Here is a 15,000-nt window from a genome sequence, read left to right on the forward strand (position 1 = left end):
TCTCTCTCTCTCTCTCTCTCGTGTCAAAATGAAAACAGCTTCCAGCCCCTTTCATGAAGGACTACTTGTGCATATTGCAAGATTTCAGTTTCTAAGTGAATGAGCAAAAGAGCATACAGCACCTGGTATTCCCAGGCGGTCTCCCATCCAAGTACTAACCAGGCCCGACCCTGCTTAGCTTCCGAGATCAGGCGTTGCCAGGCTGGTATGGCCGTACGAAATAAGTTGACAACCATAGGCTACCTATCCATATACAGATTTAGCAATTGACAATGCAAGGTGGTCTCTCTCTCTCTCTCTCTCTCTCTCTCTCTCGTGTCAAAATGAAAACAGCTTCCAGCCCCTTTCATGAAGGACTACTTGTGCATATTGCAAGATTTCAGTTTCTAAGTGAATGAGCAAAAGAGCATACAGCACCTGGTATTCCCAGGCGGTCTCCCATCCAAGTACTAACCAGGCCCGACCCTGCTTAGCTTCCGAGATCAGGCGTTGCCAGGCTGGTATGGCCGTACGAAATAAGTTGACAACCATAGGCTACTTATCCATATACAGATTTAGCAATTGACAATGCAAGGTGGTCTCTCTCTCTCTCTCTCTCGTGTCAAAATGAAAACAGCTTCCAGCCCCTTTCATGAAGGACTACTTGTGCATATTGCAAGATTTCAGTTTCTAAGTGAATGAGCAAAAGAGCATACAGCACCTGGTATTCCCAGGCGGTCTCCCATCCAAGTACTAACCAGGCCCGACCCTGCTTAGCTTCCGAGATCAGGCGTTGCCAGTCTGGTATGGCCATACGAAATAAGTTGACAACCATAGGCTACCTATCCATATACAGATTTAGCAATTGACAATGCAAGGTGGTCTCTCTCTCTCTCTCTCTCTCTCTCTCGTGTCAAAATGAAAACAGCTTCCAGCCCCTTTCATGAAGGACTACTTGTGCATATTGCAAGATTTCAGTTTCTAAGTGAATGAGCAAAAGAGCATACAGCACCTGGTATTCCCAGGCGGTCTCCCATCCAAGTACTAACCAGGCCCGACCCTGCTTAGCTTCCGAGATCAGACGAGATCGGGCGTTGCCAGGCTGGTATGGCCGTACGAAATAAGTTGACAACCATAGGCTACTGATCCATATACAGATTTGGCAATTGACAATGCAAGGTGGTCTCTCTCTCTCTCTCTCTCTCTCTCGTGTCAAAATGAAAACAGCTTCAAGCCCCTTTCAAGAAGGACTACTTGTGCATATTGCAAGATGTCAGTTTCTAAGTGAATGAGCAAAAGAGCATACAGCACCTGGTATTCCCAGGCGGTCTCCCATCCAAGTACTAACCAGGCCCGACCCTGCTTAGCTTCCGAGATCAGACGAGATTGGGCGTTGCCAGGCTGGTATGGCCGTACGAAATAAGTTGACAACCATAGGCTACTTATCCATATACAGATTTAGCAATTGACAATGCAAGGTGGTCTCTCTCTCTCTCTCTCGTGTCAAAATGAAAACAGCTTCCAGCCCCTTTTATGAAGGACTACTTGTGCATATTGCAAGATTTCAGTTTCTAAGTGAATGAGCAAAAGAGCATACAGCACCTGGTATTCCCAGGCGGTCTCCCATCCAAGTACTAACCAGGCCCGACCCTGCTTAGCTTCCGAGATCAGACGAGATCGGGCGTTGCCAGGCTGGTATGGCCGTACGAAATAAGTTGACAACCATAGGCTACTTATCCATATACAGATTTAGCAATTGACAATGCAAGGTGGTCTCTCTCTCTCTCTCTCTCGTGTCAAAATGAAAACAGCTTCCAGCCCCTTTCATGAAGGACTACTTGTGCATATTGCAAGATTTCAGTTTCTAAGTGAATGAGCAAAAGAGCATACAGCACCTGGTATTCCCAGGCGGTCTCCCATCCAAGTACTAACCAGGCCCGACCCTGCTTAGCTTCCGAGATCAGGCGTTGCCAGGCTGGTATGGCCGTACGAAATAAGTTGACAACCATAGGCTACCTATCCATATACAGATTTAGCAATTGACAATGCAAGGTGGTCTCTCTCTCTCTCTCTCTCTCTCTCTCTCTCGTGTCAAAATGAAAACAGCTTCCAGCCCCTTTCATGAAGGACTACTTGTGCATATTGCAAGATTTCAGTTTCTAAGTGAATGAGCAAAAGAGCATACAGCACCTGGTATTCCCAGGCGGTCTCCCATCCAAGTACTAACCAGGCCCGACCCTGCTTAGCTTCCGAGATCAGGCGTTGCCAGGCTGGTATGGCCGTACGAAATAAGTTGACAACCATAGGCTACTTATCCATATACAGATTTGGCAATTGACAATGCAAGGTGGTCTCTCTCTCTCGTGTCAAAATGAAAACAGCTTCCAGCCCCTTTCATGAAGGACTACTTGTGCATATTGCAAGATTTCAGTTTCTAAGTGAATGAGCAAAAGAGCATACAGCACCTGGTATTCCCAGGCGGTCTCCCATCCAAGTACTAACCAGGCCCGACCCTGCTTAGCTTCCGAGATCAGACGAGATCGGGCGTTGCCAGGCTGGTATGGCCGTACGAAATAAGTTGACAACCATAGGCTACTTATCCATATACAGATTTAGCAATTGACAATGCAAGGTGGTCTCTCTCTCTCTCTCTCTCTCTTGTGTCAAAATGAAAACAGCTTCCAGCCCCTTTCATGAAGGACTACTTGTGCATATTGCAAGATTTCAGTTTCTAAGTGAATGAGCAAAAGAGCATACAGCACCTGGTATTCCCAGGCGGTCTCCCATCCAAGTACTAACCAGGCCCGACCCTGCTTAGCTTCCGAGATCAGACGAGATCGGGCGTTGCCAGGCTGGTATGGCCGTACGAAATAAGTTGACAACCATAGGCTACTGATCCATATACAGATTTGGCAATTGACAATGCAAGGTGGTCTCTCTCTCTCTCTCTCTCTCGTGTCAAAATGAAAACAGCTTCAAGCCCCTTTCAAGAAGGACTACTTGTGCATATTGCAAGATGTCAGTTTCTAAGTGAATGAGCAAAAGAGCATACAGCACCTGGTATTCCCAGGCGGTCTCCCATCCAAGTACTAACCAGGCCCGACCCTGCTTAGCTTCCGAGATCAGACGAGATTGGGCGTTGCCAGGCTGGTATGGCCGTACGAAATAAGTTGACAACCATAGGCTACTTATCCATATACAGATTTAGCAATTGACAATGCAAGGTGGTCTCTCTCTCTCTCTCTCGTGTCAAAATGAAAACAGCTTCCAGCCCCTTTTATGAAGGACTACTTGTGCATATTGCAAGATTTCAGTTTCTAAGTGAATGAGCAAAAGAGCATACAGCACCTGGTATTCCCAGGCGGTCTCCCATCCAAGTACTAACCAGGCCCGACCCTGCTTAGCTTCCGAGATCAGACGAGATCGGGCGTTGCCAGGCTGGTATGGCCGTACGAAATAAGTTGACAACCATAGGCTACTTATCCATATACAGATTTAGCAATTGACAATGCAAGGTGGTCTCTCTCTCTCTCTCTCTCGTGTCAAAATGAAAACAGCTTCCAGCCCCTTTCATGAAGGACTACTTGTGCATATTGCAAGATTTCAGTTTCTAAGTGAATGAGCAAAAGAGCATACAGCACCTGGTATTCCCAGGCGGTCTCCCATCCAAGTACTAACCAGGCCCGACCCTGCTTAGCTTCCGAGATCAGGCGTTGCCAGGCTGGTATGGCCGTACGAAATAAGTTGACAACCATAGGCTACCTATCCATATACAGATTTAGCAATTGACAATGCAAGGTGGTCTCTCTCTCTCTCTCTCTCTCTCTCTCTCTCTCGTGTCAAAATGAAAACAGCTTCCAGCCCCTTTCATGAAGGACTACTTGTGCATATTGCAAGATTTCAGTTTCTAAGTGAATGAGCAAAAGAGCATACAGCACCTGGTATTCCCAGGCGGTCTCCCATCCAAGTACTAACCAGGCCCGACCCTGCTTAGCTTCCGAGATCAGGCGTTGCCAGGCTGGTATGGCCGTACGAAATAAGTTGACAACCATAGGCTACTTATCCATATACAGATTTGGCAATTGACAATGCAAGGTGGTCTCTCTCTCTCGTGTCAAAATGAAAACAGCTTCCAGCCCCTTTCATGAAGGACTACTTGTGCATATTGCAAGATTTCAGTTTCTAAGTGAATGAGCAAAAGAGCATACAGCACTTGGTATTCCCAGGCGGTCTCCCATCCAAGTACTAACCAGGCCCGACCCTGCTTAGCTTCCGAGATCAGACAAGATCGGGCGTTGCCAGGCTGGTATGGCCGTACAAAATAAGTTGACAACCATAGGCTACTTATCCATATACAGATTTGGCAATTGACAATGCAAGGTGGTCTCTCTCTCTCTCTCTCTCTCTCTCGTGTCAAAATGAAAACAGCTTCCAGCCCCTTTCATGAAGGACTACTTGTGCATATTGCAAGATGTCAGTTTCTAAGTGAATGAGCAAAAGAGCATACAGCACCTGGTATTCCCAGGCGGTCTCCCATCCAAGTACTAACCAGGCCCGACCCTGCTTAGCTTCCGAGATCAGACGAGATCGGGCGTTGCCAGGCTGGTATGGCCGTACGAAATAAGTTGACAACCATAGGCTACTTATCCATATACAGATTTGGCAATTGACAATGCAAGGTGGTCTCTCTCTCTCTCTCTCTCTCTCTCTCTCCCGTGTCAAAATGAAAACAGCTTCCAGCCCCTTTCATGAAGGACTACTTGTGCATATTGCAAGATTTCAGTTTCTAAGTGAATGAGCAAAAGAGCATACAGCACCTGGTATTCCCAGGCGGTCTCCCATCCAAGTACTAACCAGGCCCGACCCTGCTTAGCTTCCGAGATCAGACGAGATCGGGCGTTGCCAGGCTGGTATGGCCGTACGAAATAAGTTGACAACCATAGGCTACTTATCCATATACAGATTTGGCAATTGACAATGCAAGGTGGTCTCTCTCTCTCTCTCTCTCTCGTGTCAAAATGAAAACAGCTTCCAGCCCCTTTCAAGAAGGACTACTTGTGCATATTGCAAGATGTCAGTTTCTAAGTGCATGAGCAAAAGAGCATACAGCACCTGGTATTCCCAGGCGGTCTCCCATCCAAGTACTAACCAGGCCCGACCCTGCTTAGCTTCCGAGATCAGACGAGATTGGGCGTTGCCAGGCTGGTATGGCCGTACGAAATAAGTTGACAACCATAGGCTACTTATCCATATACAGATTTAGCAATTGACAATGCAAGGTGGTCTCTCTCTCTCTCTCTCTCTCTCTCGTGTCAAAATGAAAACAGCTTCCAGCCCCTTTTATGAAGGACTACTTGTGCATATTGCAAGATGTCACTTTCTAAGTGAATGAGCAAAAGAGCATACAGCACCTGGTATTCCCAGGCGTTCTCCCATCCAAGTACTAACCAGGCCCGACCCTGCTTAGCTTCCGAGATCAGACGAGATCGGGCGTTGCCAGGCTGGTATGGCCGTACGAAATAAGTTGACAACCATAGGCTACTTATCCATATACAGATTTAGCAATTGACAATGCAAGGTGGTCTCTCTCTCTCTCTCTCTCTCGTGTCAAAATGAAAACAGCTTCCAGCCCCTTTCAAGAAGGACTACTTGTGCATATTGCAAGATGTCAGTTTCTAAGTGAATGAGCAAAAGAGCATACAGCACCTGGTATTCCCAGGCGGTCTCCCATCCAAGTACTAACCAGGCCCGACCCTGCTTAGCTTCCGAGATCAGACGAGATTGGGCGTTGCCAGGCTGGTATGGCCGTACAAAATAAGTTGACAACCATAGGCTACTTATCCATATACAGATTTAGCAATTGACAATGCAAGGTGGTCTCTCTCTCTCTCTCGTGTCAAAATGAAAACAGCTTCCAGCCCCTTTCATGAAGGACTACTTGTGCATATTGCAAGATTTCAGTTTCTAAGTGAATGAGCAAAAGAGCATACAGCACCTGGTATTCCCAGGCGGTCTCCCATCCAAGTACTAACCAGGCCCGACCCTGCTTAGCTTCCGAGATCAGACGAGATTGGGCGTTGCCAGGCTGGTATGGCCGTACGAAATAAGTTGACAACCATAGGCTACTTATCCATATACAGATTTGGCAATTGACAATGCAAGGTGGTCTCTCTCTCTCTCTCTCTCTCGTGTCAAAATGAAAACAGCTTCCAGCCCCTTTCAAGAAGGACTACTTGTGCATATTGCAAGATGTCAGTTTCTAAGTGCATGAGCAAAAGAGCATACAGCACCTGGTATTCCCAGGCGGTCTCCCATCCAAGTACTAACCAGGCCCGACCCTGCTTAGCTTCCGAGATCAGACGAGATTGGGCGTTGCCAGGCTGGTATGGCCGTACGAAATAAGTTGACAACCATAGGCTACTTATCCATATACAGATTTAGCAATTGACAATGCAAGGTGGTCTCTCTCTCTCTCTCTCTCTCGTGTCAAAATGAAAACAGCTTCCAGCCCCTTTTATGAAGGACTACTTGTGCATATTGCAAGATGTCAGTTTCTAAGTGAATGAGCAAAAGAGCATACAGCACCTGGTATTCCCAGGCGGTCTCCCATCCAAGTACTAACCAGGCCCGACCCTGCTTAGCTTCCGAGATCAGACGAGATCGGGCGTTGCCAGGCTGGTATGGCCGTACGAAATAAGTTGACAACCATAGGCTACTTATCCATATACAGATTTAGCAATTGACAATGCAAGGTGGTCTCTCTCTCTCTCTCTCTCTCTCTCCCGTGTCAAAATGAAAACAGCTTCCAGCCCATTTCATGAAGGACTACTTGTGCATATTGCAAGATTTCAGTTTCTAAGTGAATGAGCAAAAGAGCATACAGCACCTGGTATTCCCAGGCGGTCTCCCATCCAAGTACTAACCAGGCCCGACCCTGCTTAGCTTCCGAGATCAGACGAGATCGGGCGTTGCCAGGCTGGTATGGCCGTACGAAATAAGTTGACAACCATAGGCTACTTATCCATATACAGATTTGGCAATTGACAATGCAAGGTGGTCTCTCTCTCTCTCTCTCTCTCGTGTCAAAATGAAAACAGCTTCCAGCCCCTTTCAAGAAGGACTACTTGTGCATATTGCAAGATGTCAGTTTCTAAGTGAATGAGCAAAAGAGCATACAGCACCTGGTATTCCCAGGCGGTCTCCCATCCAAGTACTAACCAGGCCCGACCCTGCTTAGCTTCCGAGATCAGACGAGATTGGGCGTTGCCAGGCTGGTATGGCCGTACGAAATAAGTTGACAACCATAGGCTACTTATCCATATACAGATTTAGCAATTGACAATGCAAGGTGGTCTCTCTCTCTCTCTCTCGTGTCAAAATGAAAACAGCTTCCAGCCCCTTTTATGAAGGACTACTTGTGCATATTGCAAGATTTCAGTTTCTAAGTGAATGAGCAAAAGAGCATACAGCACCTGGTATTCCCAGGCGGTCTCCCATCCAAGTACTAACCAGGCCCGACCCTGCTTAGCTTCCGAGATCAGACGAGATCGGGCGTTGCCAGGCTGGTATGGCCGTACGAAATAAGTTGACAACCATAGGCTACTTATCCATATACAGATTTAGCAATTGACAATGCAAGGTGGTCTCTCTCTCTCTCTCTCTCTCTCTCCCGTGTCAAAATGAAAACAGCTTCCAGCCCATTTCATGAAGGACTACTTGTGCATATTGCAAGATTTCAGTTTCTAAGTGAATGAGCAAAAGAGCATACAGCACCTGGTATTCCCAGGCGGTCTCCCATCCAAGTACTAACCAGGCCCGACCCTGCTTAGCTTCCGAGATCAGACGAGATCGGGCGTTGCCAGGCTGGTATGGCCGTACGAAATAAGTTGACAACCATAGGCTACTTATCCATATACAGATTTAGCAATTGACAATGCAAGGTGGTCTCTCTCTCTCTCTCGTGTCAAAATGAAAACAGCTTCCAGCCCCTTTCATGAAGGACTACTTGTGCATATTGCAAGATTTCAGTTTCTAAGTGAATGAGCAAAAGAGCATACAGCACCTGGTATTCCCAGGCGGTCTCCCATCCAAGTACTAACCAGGCCCGACCCTGCTTAGCTTCCGAGATCAGGCGTTGCCAGGCTGGTATGGCCATACGAAATAAGTTGACAACCATAGGCTACCTATCCATATACAGATTTAGCAATTGACAATGCAAGGTGGTCTCTCTCTCTCTCTCTCTCTCTCTCTCTCTCTCTCGTGTCAAAATGAAAACAGCTTCCAGCCCCTTTCATGAAGGACTACTTGTGCATATTGCAAGATTTCAGTTTCTAAGTGAATGAGCAAAAGAGCATACAGCACCTGGTATTCCCAGGCGGTCTCCCATCCAAGTACTAACCAGGCCCGACCCTGCTTAGCTTCCGAGATCAGACGAGATCGGGCGTTGCCAGGCTGGTATGGCCGTACGAAATAAGTTGACAACCATAGGCTACTTATCCATATACAGATTTGGCAATTGACAATGCAAGGTGGTCTCTCTCTCTCTCTCTCTCTCTCGTGTCAAAATGAAAACAGCTTCCAGCCCCTTTCAAGAAGGACTACTTGTGCATATTGCAAGATGTCAGTTTCTAAGTGAATGAGCAAAAGAGCATACAGCACCTGGTATTCCCAGGCGGTCTCCCATCCAAGTACTAACCAGGCCCGACCCTGCTTAGCTTCCGAGATCAGACGAGATTGGGCGTTGCCAGGCTGGTATGGCCGTACGAAATAAGTTGACAACCATAGGCTACTTATCCATATACAGATTTAGCAATTGACAATGCAAGGTGGTCTCTCTCTCTCTCTCTCGTGTCAAAATGAAAACAGCTTCCAGCCCCTTTTATGAAGGACTACTTGTGCATATTGCAAGATTTCAGTTTCTAAGTGAATGAGCAAAAGAGCATACAGCACCTGGTATTCCCAGGCGGTCTCCCATCCAAGTACTAACCAGGCCCGACCCTGCTTAGCTTCCGAGATCAGACGAGATCGGGCGTTGCCAGGCTGGTATGGCCGTACGAAATAAGTTGACAACCATAGGCTACTTATCCATATACAGATTTAGCAATTGACAATGCAAGGTGGTCTCTCTCTCTCTCTCGTGTCAAAATGAAAACAGCTTCCAGCCCCTTTCATGAAGGACTACTTGTGCATATTGCAAGATTTCAGTTTCTAAGTGAATGAGCAAAAGAGCATACAGCACCTGGTATTCCCAGGCGGTCTCCCATCCAAGTACTAACCAGGCCCGACCCTGCTTAGCTTCCGAGATCAGGCGTTGCCAGGCTGGTATGGCCATACGAAATAAGTTGACAACCATAGGCTACCTATCCATATACAGATTTAGCAATTGACAATGCAAGGTGGTCTCTCTCTCTCTCTCTCTCTCTCTCTCTCGTGTCAAAATGAAAACAGCTTCCAGCCCCTTTCATGAAGGACTACTTGTGCATATTGCAAGATTTCAGTTTCTAAGTGAATGAGCAAAAGAGCATACAGCACCTGGTATTCCCAGGCGGTCTCCCATCCAAGTACTAACCAGGCCCGACCCTGCTTAGCTTCCGAGATCAGGCGTTGCCAGGCTGGTATGGCCGTACGAAATAAGTTGACAACCATAGGCTACTTATCCATATACAGATTTGGCAATTGACAATGCAAGGTGGTCTCTCTCTCTCGTGTCAAAATGAAAACAGCTTCCAGCCCCTTTCATGTAGGACTACTTGTGCATATTGCAAGATTTCAGTTTCTAAGTGAATGAGCAAAAGAGCATACAGCACTTGGTATTCCCAGGCGGTCTCCCATCCAAGTACTAACCAGGCCCGACCCTGCTTAGCTCTCTCTCTCTCTCTCTCTCTCGTGTCAAAATGAAAACAGCTTCCAGCCCCTTTCAAGAAGGACTACTTGTGCATATTGCAAGATGTCAGTTTCTAAGTGAATGAGCAAAAGAGCATACAGCACCTGGTATTCCCAGGCGGTCTCCCATCCAAGTACTAACCAGGCCCGACCCTGCTTAGCTTCCGAGATCAGACGAGATCGGGCGTTGCCAGGCTGGTATGGCCGTACGCAATAAGTTGACAACCATAGGCTACTTATCCATATACAGATTTGGCAATTGACAATGCAAGGTGGTCTCTCTCTCTCTCTCTCTCTCGTGTCAAAATGAAAACAGCTTCCAGCCCCTTTCAAGAAGGACTACTTGTGCATATTGCAAGATTTCAGTTTCTAAGTGAATGAGCAAAAGAGCATACAGCACCTGGTATTCCCAGGCTGTCTCCCATCCAAGTACTAACCAGGCCCGACCCTGCTTAGCTTCCGAGATCAGACGAGATCGGGCGTTGCCAGGCTGGTATGGCCGTACGAAATAAGTTGACAACCATAGGCTACTTATCCATATACAGATTTAGCAATTGACAATGCAAGGTGGTCTCTCTCTCTCTCTCTCTCTCTCGTGTCAAAATGAAAACAGCTTCCAGCCCCTTTCATGAAGGACTACTTGTGCATATTGCAAGATTTCAGTTTCTAAGTGAATGAGCAAAAGAGCATACAGCACCTGGTATTCCCAGGCGGTCTCCCATCCAAGTACTAACCAGGCCCGACCCTGCTTAGCTTCCGAGATCAGACGAGATCGGGCGTTGCCAGGCTGGTATGGCCGTACGAAATAAGTTGACAACCATAGGCTACTTATCCATATACAGATTTAGCAATTGACAATGCAAGGTGGTCTCTTTCTCTCTCTCTCTCTCTCTCGTGTCAAAATGAAAACAGCTTCCAGCCCCTTTCATGAAGGACTACTTGTGCATATTGCAAGATTTCAGTTTCTAAGTGAATGAGCAAAAGAGCATACAGCACCTGGTATTCCCAGGCGGTCTCCCATCCAAGTACTAACCAGGCCCGACCCTGCTTAGCTTCCGAGATCAGACGAGATCGGGCGTTGCCAGGCTGGTATGGCCGTACGAAATAAGTTGACAACCATAGGCTACTTATCCATATACAGATTTAGCAATTGACAATGCAAGGTAGTCTCTCTCTCTCTCTCTCTCTCTCGTGTCAAAATGAAAACAGCTTCCAGCCCCTTTCATGAAGGACTACTTGTGCATATTGCAAGATTTCAGTTTCTAAGTGAATGAGCAAAAGAGCATACAGCACCTGGTATTCCCAGGCGGTCTCCCATCCAAGTACTAACCAGGCCCGACCCTGCTTAGCTTCCGAGATCAGACGAGATCGGGCGTTGCCAGGCTGGTATGGCCGTACGAAATAAGTTGACAACCATAGGCTACTTATCCATATACAGATTTAGCAATTGACAATGCAAGGTAGTCTCTCTCTCTCTCTCTCTCTCTCTCTCGTGTCAAAATGAAAACAGCTTCCAGCCCCTTTCATGAAGGACTACTTGTGCATATTGCAAGATTTCAGTTTCTAAGTGAATGAGCAAAAGAGCATACAGCACCTGGTATTCCCAGGCGGTCTCCCATCCAAGTACTAACCAGGCCCGACCCTGCTTAGCTTCCGAGATCAGACGAGATCAGGCGTTGCCAGGCTGGTATGGCCGTACGAAATAAGTTGACAACCATAGGCTACTTATCCATATACAGATTTAGCAATTGACAATGCAAGGTGGTCTCTCTCTCTCTCTCTCTCTCGTGTCAAAATGAAAACAGCTTCCAGCCCCTTTCATGAAGGACTACTTGTGCATATTGCAAGATTTCAGTTTCTAAGTGAATGAGCAAAAGAGCATACAGCACCTGGTATTCCCAGGCGGTCTCCCATCCAAGTACTAACCAGGCCCGACCCTGCTTAGCTTCCGAGATCAGACGAGATCGGGCGTTGCCAGGCTGGTATGGCCGTACAAAATAAGTTGACAACCATAGGCTACTTATCCATATACAGATTTAGCAATTGACAATGCAAGGTGGTCTCTCTCTCTCTCTCTCTCTCTCTCTCTCTCTCTCGTGTCAAAATGAAAACAGCTTCCAGCCCCTTTCATGAAGGACTACTTGTGCATATTGCAAGATTTCAGTTTCTAAGTGAATGAGCAAAAGATCATACAGCACCTGGTATTCCCAGGCGGTCTCCCATCCAAGTACTAACCAGGCCCGACCCTGCTTAGCTTCCGAGATCAGACGAGATCGGGCGTTGCCAGGCTGGTATGGCCGTACGAAATAAGTTGACAACCATAGGCTACTTATCCATATACAGATTTGGCAATTGACAATGCAAGGTGGTCTCTCTCTCTCTCTCTCTCTCGTGTCAAAATGAAAACAGCTTCCAGCCCCTTTCATGAAGGACTACTTGTGCATATTGCAAGATTTCAGTTTCTAAGTGAATGAGCAAAAGAGCATACAGCACCTGGTATTCCCAGGCGGTCTCCCATCCAAGTACTAACCAGGCCCGACCCTGCTTAGCTTCCGAGATCAGACGAGATCGGGCGTTGCCAGGCTGGTATGGCCGTACGAAATAAGTTGACAACCATAGGCTACTTATCCATATACAGATTTGGCAATTGACAATGCAAGGTGGTCTCTCTCTCTCTCTCTCTCTCTCGTGTCAAAATGAAAACAGCTTCCAGCCCCTTTCATGAAGGACTACTTGTGCATATTGCAAGATTTCAGTTTCTAAGTGAATGAGCAAAAGAGCATACAGCACCTGGTATTCCCAGGCGGTCTCCCATCCAAGTACTAACCAGGCCCGACCCTGCTTAGCTTCCGAGATCAGACGAGATCGGGCGTTGCCAGGCTGGTATGGCCGTACGAAATAAGTTGACAACCATAGGCTACTTATCCATATACAGATTTAGCAATTGACAATGCAAGGTGGTCTCTCTCTCTCTCTCTCTCTCGTGTCAAAATGAAAACAGCTTCCAGCCCCTTTCATGAAGGACTACTTGTGCATATTGCAAGATTTCAGTTTCTAAGTGAATGAGCAAAAGAGCATACAGCACCTGGTATTCCCAGGCGGTCTCCCATCCAAGTACTAACCAGGCCCGACCCTGCTTAGCTTCCGAGATCAGACGAGATCGGGCGTTGCCAGGCTGGTATGGCCGTACGAAATAAGTTGACAACCATAGGCTACTTATCCATATACAGATTTAGCAATTGACAATGCAAGGTGGTCTCTCTCTCTCTCTCTCTCTCTCTCGTGTCAAAATGAAAACAGCTTCCAGCCCCTTTCATGAAGGACTACTTGTGCATATTGCAAGATTTCAGTTTCTAAGTGAATGAGCAAAAGAGCATACAGCACCTGGTATTCCCAGGCGGTCTCCCATCCAAGTACTAACCAGGCCCGACCCTGCTTAGCTTCCGAGATCAGGCGTTGCCAGGCTGGTATGGCCGTACGAAATAAGTTGACAACCATAGGCTACTTATCCATATGCAGATTTAGCAATTGACAATGCAAGGTGGTCTCTCTCTCTCTCTCTCTCTCTCTCTCTCTCTCGTGTCAAAATGAAAACAGCTTCCAGCCCCTTTCATGAAGGACTACTTGTGCATATTGCAAGATTTCAGTTTCTAAGTGAATGAGCAAAAGAGCATACAGCACCTGGTATTCCCAGGCGGTCTCCCATCCAAGTACTAACCAGGCCCGACCCTGCTTAGCTTCCGAGATCAGACGAGATCGGGCGTTGCCAGGCTGGTATGGCCGTACGAAATAAGTTGACAACCATAGGCTACTTATCCATATACAGATTTGGCAATTGACAATGCAAGGTGGTCTCTCTCTCTCTCTCTCTCTCGTGTCAAAATGAAAACAGCTTCCAGCCCCTTTCATGAAGGACTACTTGTGCATATTGCAAGATTTCAGTTTCTAAGTGAATGAGCAAAAGAGCATACAGCACCTGGTATTCCCAGGCGGTCTCCCATCCAAGTACTAACCAGGCCCGACCCTGCTTAGCTTCCGAGATCAGACGAGATTGGGCGTTGCCAGGCTGGTATGGCCGTACGAAATAAGTTGACAACCATAGGCTACTTATCCATATACAGATTTAGCAATTGACAATGCAAGGTGGTCTCTCTCTCTCTCTCTCTCTCTCTCTCTCTCTCTCGTGTCAAAATGAAAACAGCTTCCAGCCCCTTTCATGAAGGACTACTTGTGCATATTGCAAGATTTCAGTTTCTAAGTGAATGAGCAAAAGAGCATACAGCACCTGGTATTCCCAGGCGGTCTCCCATCCAAGTACTAACCAGGCCCGACCCTGCTTAGCTTCCGAGATCAGGCGTTGCCAGGCTGGTATGGCCGTACGAAATAAGTTGACAACCATAGGCTACTTATCCATATACAGATTTGGCAATTGACAATGCAAGGTGGTCTCTCTCTCTCTCTCTCTCGTGTCAAAATGAAAACAGCTTCCAGCCCCTTTCATGAAGGACTACTTGTGCATATTGCAAGATTTCAGTTTCTAAGTGAATGAGCAAAAGAGCATACAGCACCTGGTATTCCCAGGCGGTCTCCCATCCAAGTACTAACCAGGCCCGACCCTGCTTAGCTTCCGAGATCAGACGAGATCGGGCGTTGCCAGGCTGGTATGGCCGTACGAAATAAGTTGACAACCATAGGCTACTTATCCATATACAGATTTGGCAATTGACAATGCAAGGTGGTCTCTCTCTCTCTCTCTCTCTCTCTCGTGTCAAAATGAAAACAGCTTCCAGCCCCTTTCATGAAGGACTACTTGTGCATATTGCAAAATTTCAGTTTCTAAGTGAATGAGCAAAAGAGCATACAGCACCTGGTATTCCCAGGCGGTCTCCCATCCAAGTACTAACCAGGCCCGACCCTGCTTAGCTTCCGAGATCAGACGAGATCGGGCGTTGCCAGGCTGGTATGGCCGTACGAAATAAGTTGACAACCATAGGCTACTTATCCATATACAGATTTAGCAATTGACAATGCAAGGTGGTCTCTCTCTCTCTCTCTCTCTCGTGTCAAAATGAAAACAGCTTCCAGCCCCTTTCATGAAGGACTACTTGTGCATATTGCAAGATTTCAGTTTCTAAGTGA

General features: G+C 47.0%; 26 non-coding genes and 24 pseudogenes across 26 annotated transcripts; all 50 read right to left on the minus strand.

The window, feature by feature from the left end:
• Positions 1-110: 110 nt before the first annotated feature.
• On the minus strand, positions 111-219 carry LOC146281470 (5S ribosomal RNA; annotated as a pseudogene).
• Positions 220-405: 186 nt separating this feature from the next.
• Positions 406-514, minus strand: LOC146281471 (5S ribosomal RNA; annotated as a pseudogene).
• A 174-nt stretch (positions 515-688) lies between these two features.
• On the minus strand, positions 689-797 carry LOC146281472 (5S ribosomal RNA; annotated as a pseudogene).
• A 182-nt stretch (positions 798-979) lies between these two features.
• On the minus strand, positions 980-1,098 carry LOC146281473 (5S ribosomal RNA). The gene has a single exon (XR_014764295.1). It is a non-coding gene; the product is annotated as a 5S ribosomal RNA (ribosomal RNA).
• A 180-nt stretch (positions 1,099-1,278) lies between these two features.
• LOC146281474 (5S ribosomal RNA) lies at positions 1,279-1,397 on the minus strand (annotated as a pseudogene).
• A 172-nt stretch (positions 1,398-1,569) lies between these two features.
• On the minus strand, positions 1,570-1,688 carry LOC146281475 (5S ribosomal RNA). The gene has a single exon (XR_014764296.1). It is a non-coding gene; the product is annotated as a 5S ribosomal RNA (ribosomal RNA).
• A 174-nt stretch (positions 1,689-1,862) lies between these two features.
• On the minus strand, positions 1,863-1,971 carry LOC146281476 (5S ribosomal RNA; annotated as a pseudogene).
• A 186-nt stretch (positions 1,972-2,157) lies between these two features.
• Positions 2,158-2,266, minus strand: LOC146281477 (5S ribosomal RNA; annotated as a pseudogene).
• A 166-nt stretch (positions 2,267-2,432) lies between these two features.
• On the minus strand, positions 2,433-2,551 carry LOC146281478 (5S ribosomal RNA). The gene has a single exon (XR_014764297.1). It is a non-coding gene; the product is annotated as a 5S ribosomal RNA (ribosomal RNA).
• Positions 2,552-2,729: 178 nt separating this feature from the next.
• Positions 2,730-2,848, minus strand: LOC146281479 (5S ribosomal RNA). The gene has a single exon (XR_014764299.1). It is a non-coding gene; the product is annotated as a 5S ribosomal RNA (ribosomal RNA).
• A 176-nt stretch (positions 2,849-3,024) lies between these two features.
• Positions 3,025-3,143, minus strand: LOC146281480 (5S ribosomal RNA; annotated as a pseudogene).
• Positions 3,144-3,315: 172 nt separating this feature from the next.
• LOC146281481 (5S ribosomal RNA) lies at positions 3,316-3,434 on the minus strand. The gene has a single exon (XR_014764300.1). It is a non-coding gene; the product is annotated as a 5S ribosomal RNA (ribosomal RNA).
• A 174-nt stretch (positions 3,435-3,608) lies between these two features.
• Positions 3,609-3,717, minus strand: LOC146281482 (5S ribosomal RNA; annotated as a pseudogene).
• Positions 3,718-3,905: 188 nt separating this feature from the next.
• Positions 3,906-4,014, minus strand: LOC146281483 (5S ribosomal RNA; annotated as a pseudogene).
• A 166-nt stretch (positions 4,015-4,180) lies between these two features.
• On the minus strand, positions 4,181-4,299 carry LOC146281484 (5S ribosomal RNA; annotated as a pseudogene).
• A 180-nt stretch (positions 4,300-4,479) lies between these two features.
• On the minus strand, positions 4,480-4,598 carry LOC146281485 (5S ribosomal RNA). Its single transcript, XR_014764301.1, has one exon. It is a non-coding gene; the product is annotated as a 5S ribosomal RNA (ribosomal RNA).
• A 186-nt stretch (positions 4,599-4,784) lies between these two features.
• Positions 4,785-4,903, minus strand: LOC146281486 (5S ribosomal RNA). Its single transcript, XR_014764302.1, has one exon. It is a non-coding gene; the product is annotated as a 5S ribosomal RNA (ribosomal RNA).
• A 176-nt stretch (positions 4,904-5,079) lies between these two features.
• Positions 5,080-5,198, minus strand: LOC146281487 (5S ribosomal RNA; annotated as a pseudogene).
• Positions 5,199-5,378: 180 nt separating this feature from the next.
• LOC146281488 (5S ribosomal RNA) lies at positions 5,379-5,497 on the minus strand (annotated as a pseudogene).
• A 176-nt stretch (positions 5,498-5,673) lies between these two features.
• LOC146281489 (5S ribosomal RNA) lies at positions 5,674-5,792 on the minus strand (annotated as a pseudogene).
• Positions 5,793-5,962: 170 nt separating this feature from the next.
• Positions 5,963-6,081, minus strand: LOC146281490 (5S ribosomal RNA; annotated as a pseudogene).
• Positions 6,082-6,257: 176 nt separating this feature from the next.
• On the minus strand, positions 6,258-6,376 carry LOC146281491 (5S ribosomal RNA; annotated as a pseudogene).
• A 176-nt stretch (positions 6,377-6,552) lies between these two features.
• On the minus strand, positions 6,553-6,671 carry LOC146281492 (5S ribosomal RNA). The gene has a single exon (XR_014764303.1). It is a non-coding gene; the product is annotated as a 5S ribosomal RNA (ribosomal RNA).
• A 182-nt stretch (positions 6,672-6,853) lies between these two features.
• Positions 6,854-6,972, minus strand: LOC146281493 (5S ribosomal RNA). Its single transcript, XR_014764304.1, has one exon. It is a non-coding gene; the product is annotated as a 5S ribosomal RNA (ribosomal RNA).
• A 176-nt stretch (positions 6,973-7,148) lies between these two features.
• Positions 7,149-7,267, minus strand: LOC146281494 (5S ribosomal RNA; annotated as a pseudogene).
• Positions 7,268-7,439: 172 nt separating this feature from the next.
• On the minus strand, positions 7,440-7,558 carry LOC146281495 (5S ribosomal RNA). The gene has a single exon (XR_014764305.1). It is a non-coding gene; the product is annotated as a 5S ribosomal RNA (ribosomal RNA).
• A 182-nt stretch (positions 7,559-7,740) lies between these two features.
• On the minus strand, positions 7,741-7,859 carry LOC146281496 (5S ribosomal RNA). Its single transcript, XR_014764306.1, has one exon. It is a non-coding gene; the product is annotated as a 5S ribosomal RNA (ribosomal RNA).
• Positions 7,860-8,029: 170 nt separating this feature from the next.
• Positions 8,030-8,138, minus strand: LOC146281497 (5S ribosomal RNA; annotated as a pseudogene).
• Positions 8,139-8,328: 190 nt separating this feature from the next.
• Positions 8,329-8,447, minus strand: LOC146281498 (5S ribosomal RNA). Its single transcript, XR_014764307.1, has one exon. It is a non-coding gene; the product is annotated as a 5S ribosomal RNA (ribosomal RNA).
• Positions 8,448-8,625: 178 nt separating this feature from the next.
• Positions 8,626-8,744, minus strand: LOC146281499 (5S ribosomal RNA; annotated as a pseudogene).
• Positions 8,745-8,916: 172 nt separating this feature from the next.
• LOC146281500 (5S ribosomal RNA) lies at positions 8,917-9,035 on the minus strand. Its single transcript, XR_014764308.1, has one exon. It is a non-coding gene; the product is annotated as a 5S ribosomal RNA (ribosomal RNA).
• Positions 9,036-9,205: 170 nt separating this feature from the next.
• LOC146281501 (5S ribosomal RNA) lies at positions 9,206-9,314 on the minus strand (annotated as a pseudogene).
• Positions 9,315-9,498: 184 nt separating this feature from the next.
• On the minus strand, positions 9,499-9,607 carry LOC146281502 (5S ribosomal RNA; annotated as a pseudogene).
• Positions 9,608-9,954: 347 nt separating this feature from the next.
• LOC146281503 (5S ribosomal RNA) lies at positions 9,955-10,073 on the minus strand. Its single transcript, XR_014762819.1, has one exon. It is a non-coding gene; the product is annotated as a 5S ribosomal RNA (ribosomal RNA).
• Positions 10,074-10,249: 176 nt separating this feature from the next.
• LOC146281504 (5S ribosomal RNA) lies at positions 10,250-10,368 on the minus strand (annotated as a pseudogene).
• A 178-nt stretch (positions 10,369-10,546) lies between these two features.
• On the minus strand, positions 10,547-10,665 carry LOC146281505 (5S ribosomal RNA). Its single transcript, XR_014764310.1, has one exon. It is a non-coding gene; the product is annotated as a 5S ribosomal RNA (ribosomal RNA).
• Positions 10,666-10,845: 180 nt separating this feature from the next.
• On the minus strand, positions 10,846-10,964 carry LOC146281506 (5S ribosomal RNA). Its single transcript, XR_014764311.1, has one exon. It is a non-coding gene; the product is annotated as a 5S ribosomal RNA (ribosomal RNA).
• A 178-nt stretch (positions 10,965-11,142) lies between these two features.
• Positions 11,143-11,261, minus strand: LOC146281507 (5S ribosomal RNA). Its single transcript, XR_014764312.1, has one exon. It is a non-coding gene; the product is annotated as a 5S ribosomal RNA (ribosomal RNA).
• Positions 11,262-11,443: 182 nt separating this feature from the next.
• Positions 11,444-11,562, minus strand: LOC146281508 (5S ribosomal RNA). The gene has a single exon (XR_014764848.1). It is a non-coding gene; the product is annotated as a 5S ribosomal RNA (ribosomal RNA).
• Positions 11,563-11,738: 176 nt separating this feature from the next.
• Positions 11,739-11,857, minus strand: LOC146281509 (5S ribosomal RNA). Its single transcript, XR_014764625.1, has one exon. It is a non-coding gene; the product is annotated as a 5S ribosomal RNA (ribosomal RNA).
• A 190-nt stretch (positions 11,858-12,047) lies between these two features.
• On the minus strand, positions 12,048-12,166 carry LOC146281510 (5S ribosomal RNA). Its single transcript, XR_014763152.1, has one exon. It is a non-coding gene; the product is annotated as a 5S ribosomal RNA (ribosomal RNA).
• Positions 12,167-12,342: 176 nt separating this feature from the next.
• LOC146281511 (5S ribosomal RNA) lies at positions 12,343-12,461 on the minus strand. The gene has a single exon (XR_014764313.1). It is a non-coding gene; the product is annotated as a 5S ribosomal RNA (ribosomal RNA).
• Positions 12,462-12,639: 178 nt separating this feature from the next.
• On the minus strand, positions 12,640-12,758 carry LOC146281512 (5S ribosomal RNA). Its single transcript, XR_014764314.1, has one exon. It is a non-coding gene; the product is annotated as a 5S ribosomal RNA (ribosomal RNA).
• A 176-nt stretch (positions 12,759-12,934) lies between these two features.
• On the minus strand, positions 12,935-13,053 carry LOC146281513 (5S ribosomal RNA). Its single transcript, XR_014764315.1, has one exon. It is a non-coding gene; the product is annotated as a 5S ribosomal RNA (ribosomal RNA).
• A 180-nt stretch (positions 13,054-13,233) lies between these two features.
• On the minus strand, positions 13,234-13,342 carry LOC146281514 (5S ribosomal RNA; annotated as a pseudogene).
• Positions 13,343-13,530: 188 nt separating this feature from the next.
• On the minus strand, positions 13,531-13,649 carry LOC146281515 (5S ribosomal RNA). Its single transcript, XR_014764316.1, has one exon. It is a non-coding gene; the product is annotated as a 5S ribosomal RNA (ribosomal RNA).
• Positions 13,650-13,825: 176 nt separating this feature from the next.
• On the minus strand, positions 13,826-13,944 carry LOC146281516 (5S ribosomal RNA; annotated as a pseudogene).
• Positions 13,945-14,134: 190 nt separating this feature from the next.
• LOC146281517 (5S ribosomal RNA) lies at positions 14,135-14,243 on the minus strand (annotated as a pseudogene).
• A 174-nt stretch (positions 14,244-14,417) lies between these two features.
• On the minus strand, positions 14,418-14,536 carry LOC146281518 (5S ribosomal RNA). Its single transcript, XR_014764317.1, has one exon. It is a non-coding gene; the product is annotated as a 5S ribosomal RNA (ribosomal RNA).
• Positions 14,537-14,716: 180 nt separating this feature from the next.
• LOC146281519 (5S ribosomal RNA) lies at positions 14,717-14,835 on the minus strand. The gene has a single exon (XR_014764318.1). It is a non-coding gene; the product is annotated as a 5S ribosomal RNA (ribosomal RNA).
• Positions 14,836-15,000: the final 165 nt, after the last annotated feature.

The sequence above is a fragment of the Hypomesus nipponensis genome, chromosome 7 (genome assembly GCF_054491055.1).
Source record: "Hypomesus nipponensis isolate SF chromosome 7, ASM5449105v1, whole genome shotgun sequence".
NCBI classification, from domain to species: Eukaryota; Metazoa; Chordata; class Actinopteri; order Osmeriformes; family Osmeridae; genus Hypomesus; species Hypomesus nipponensis.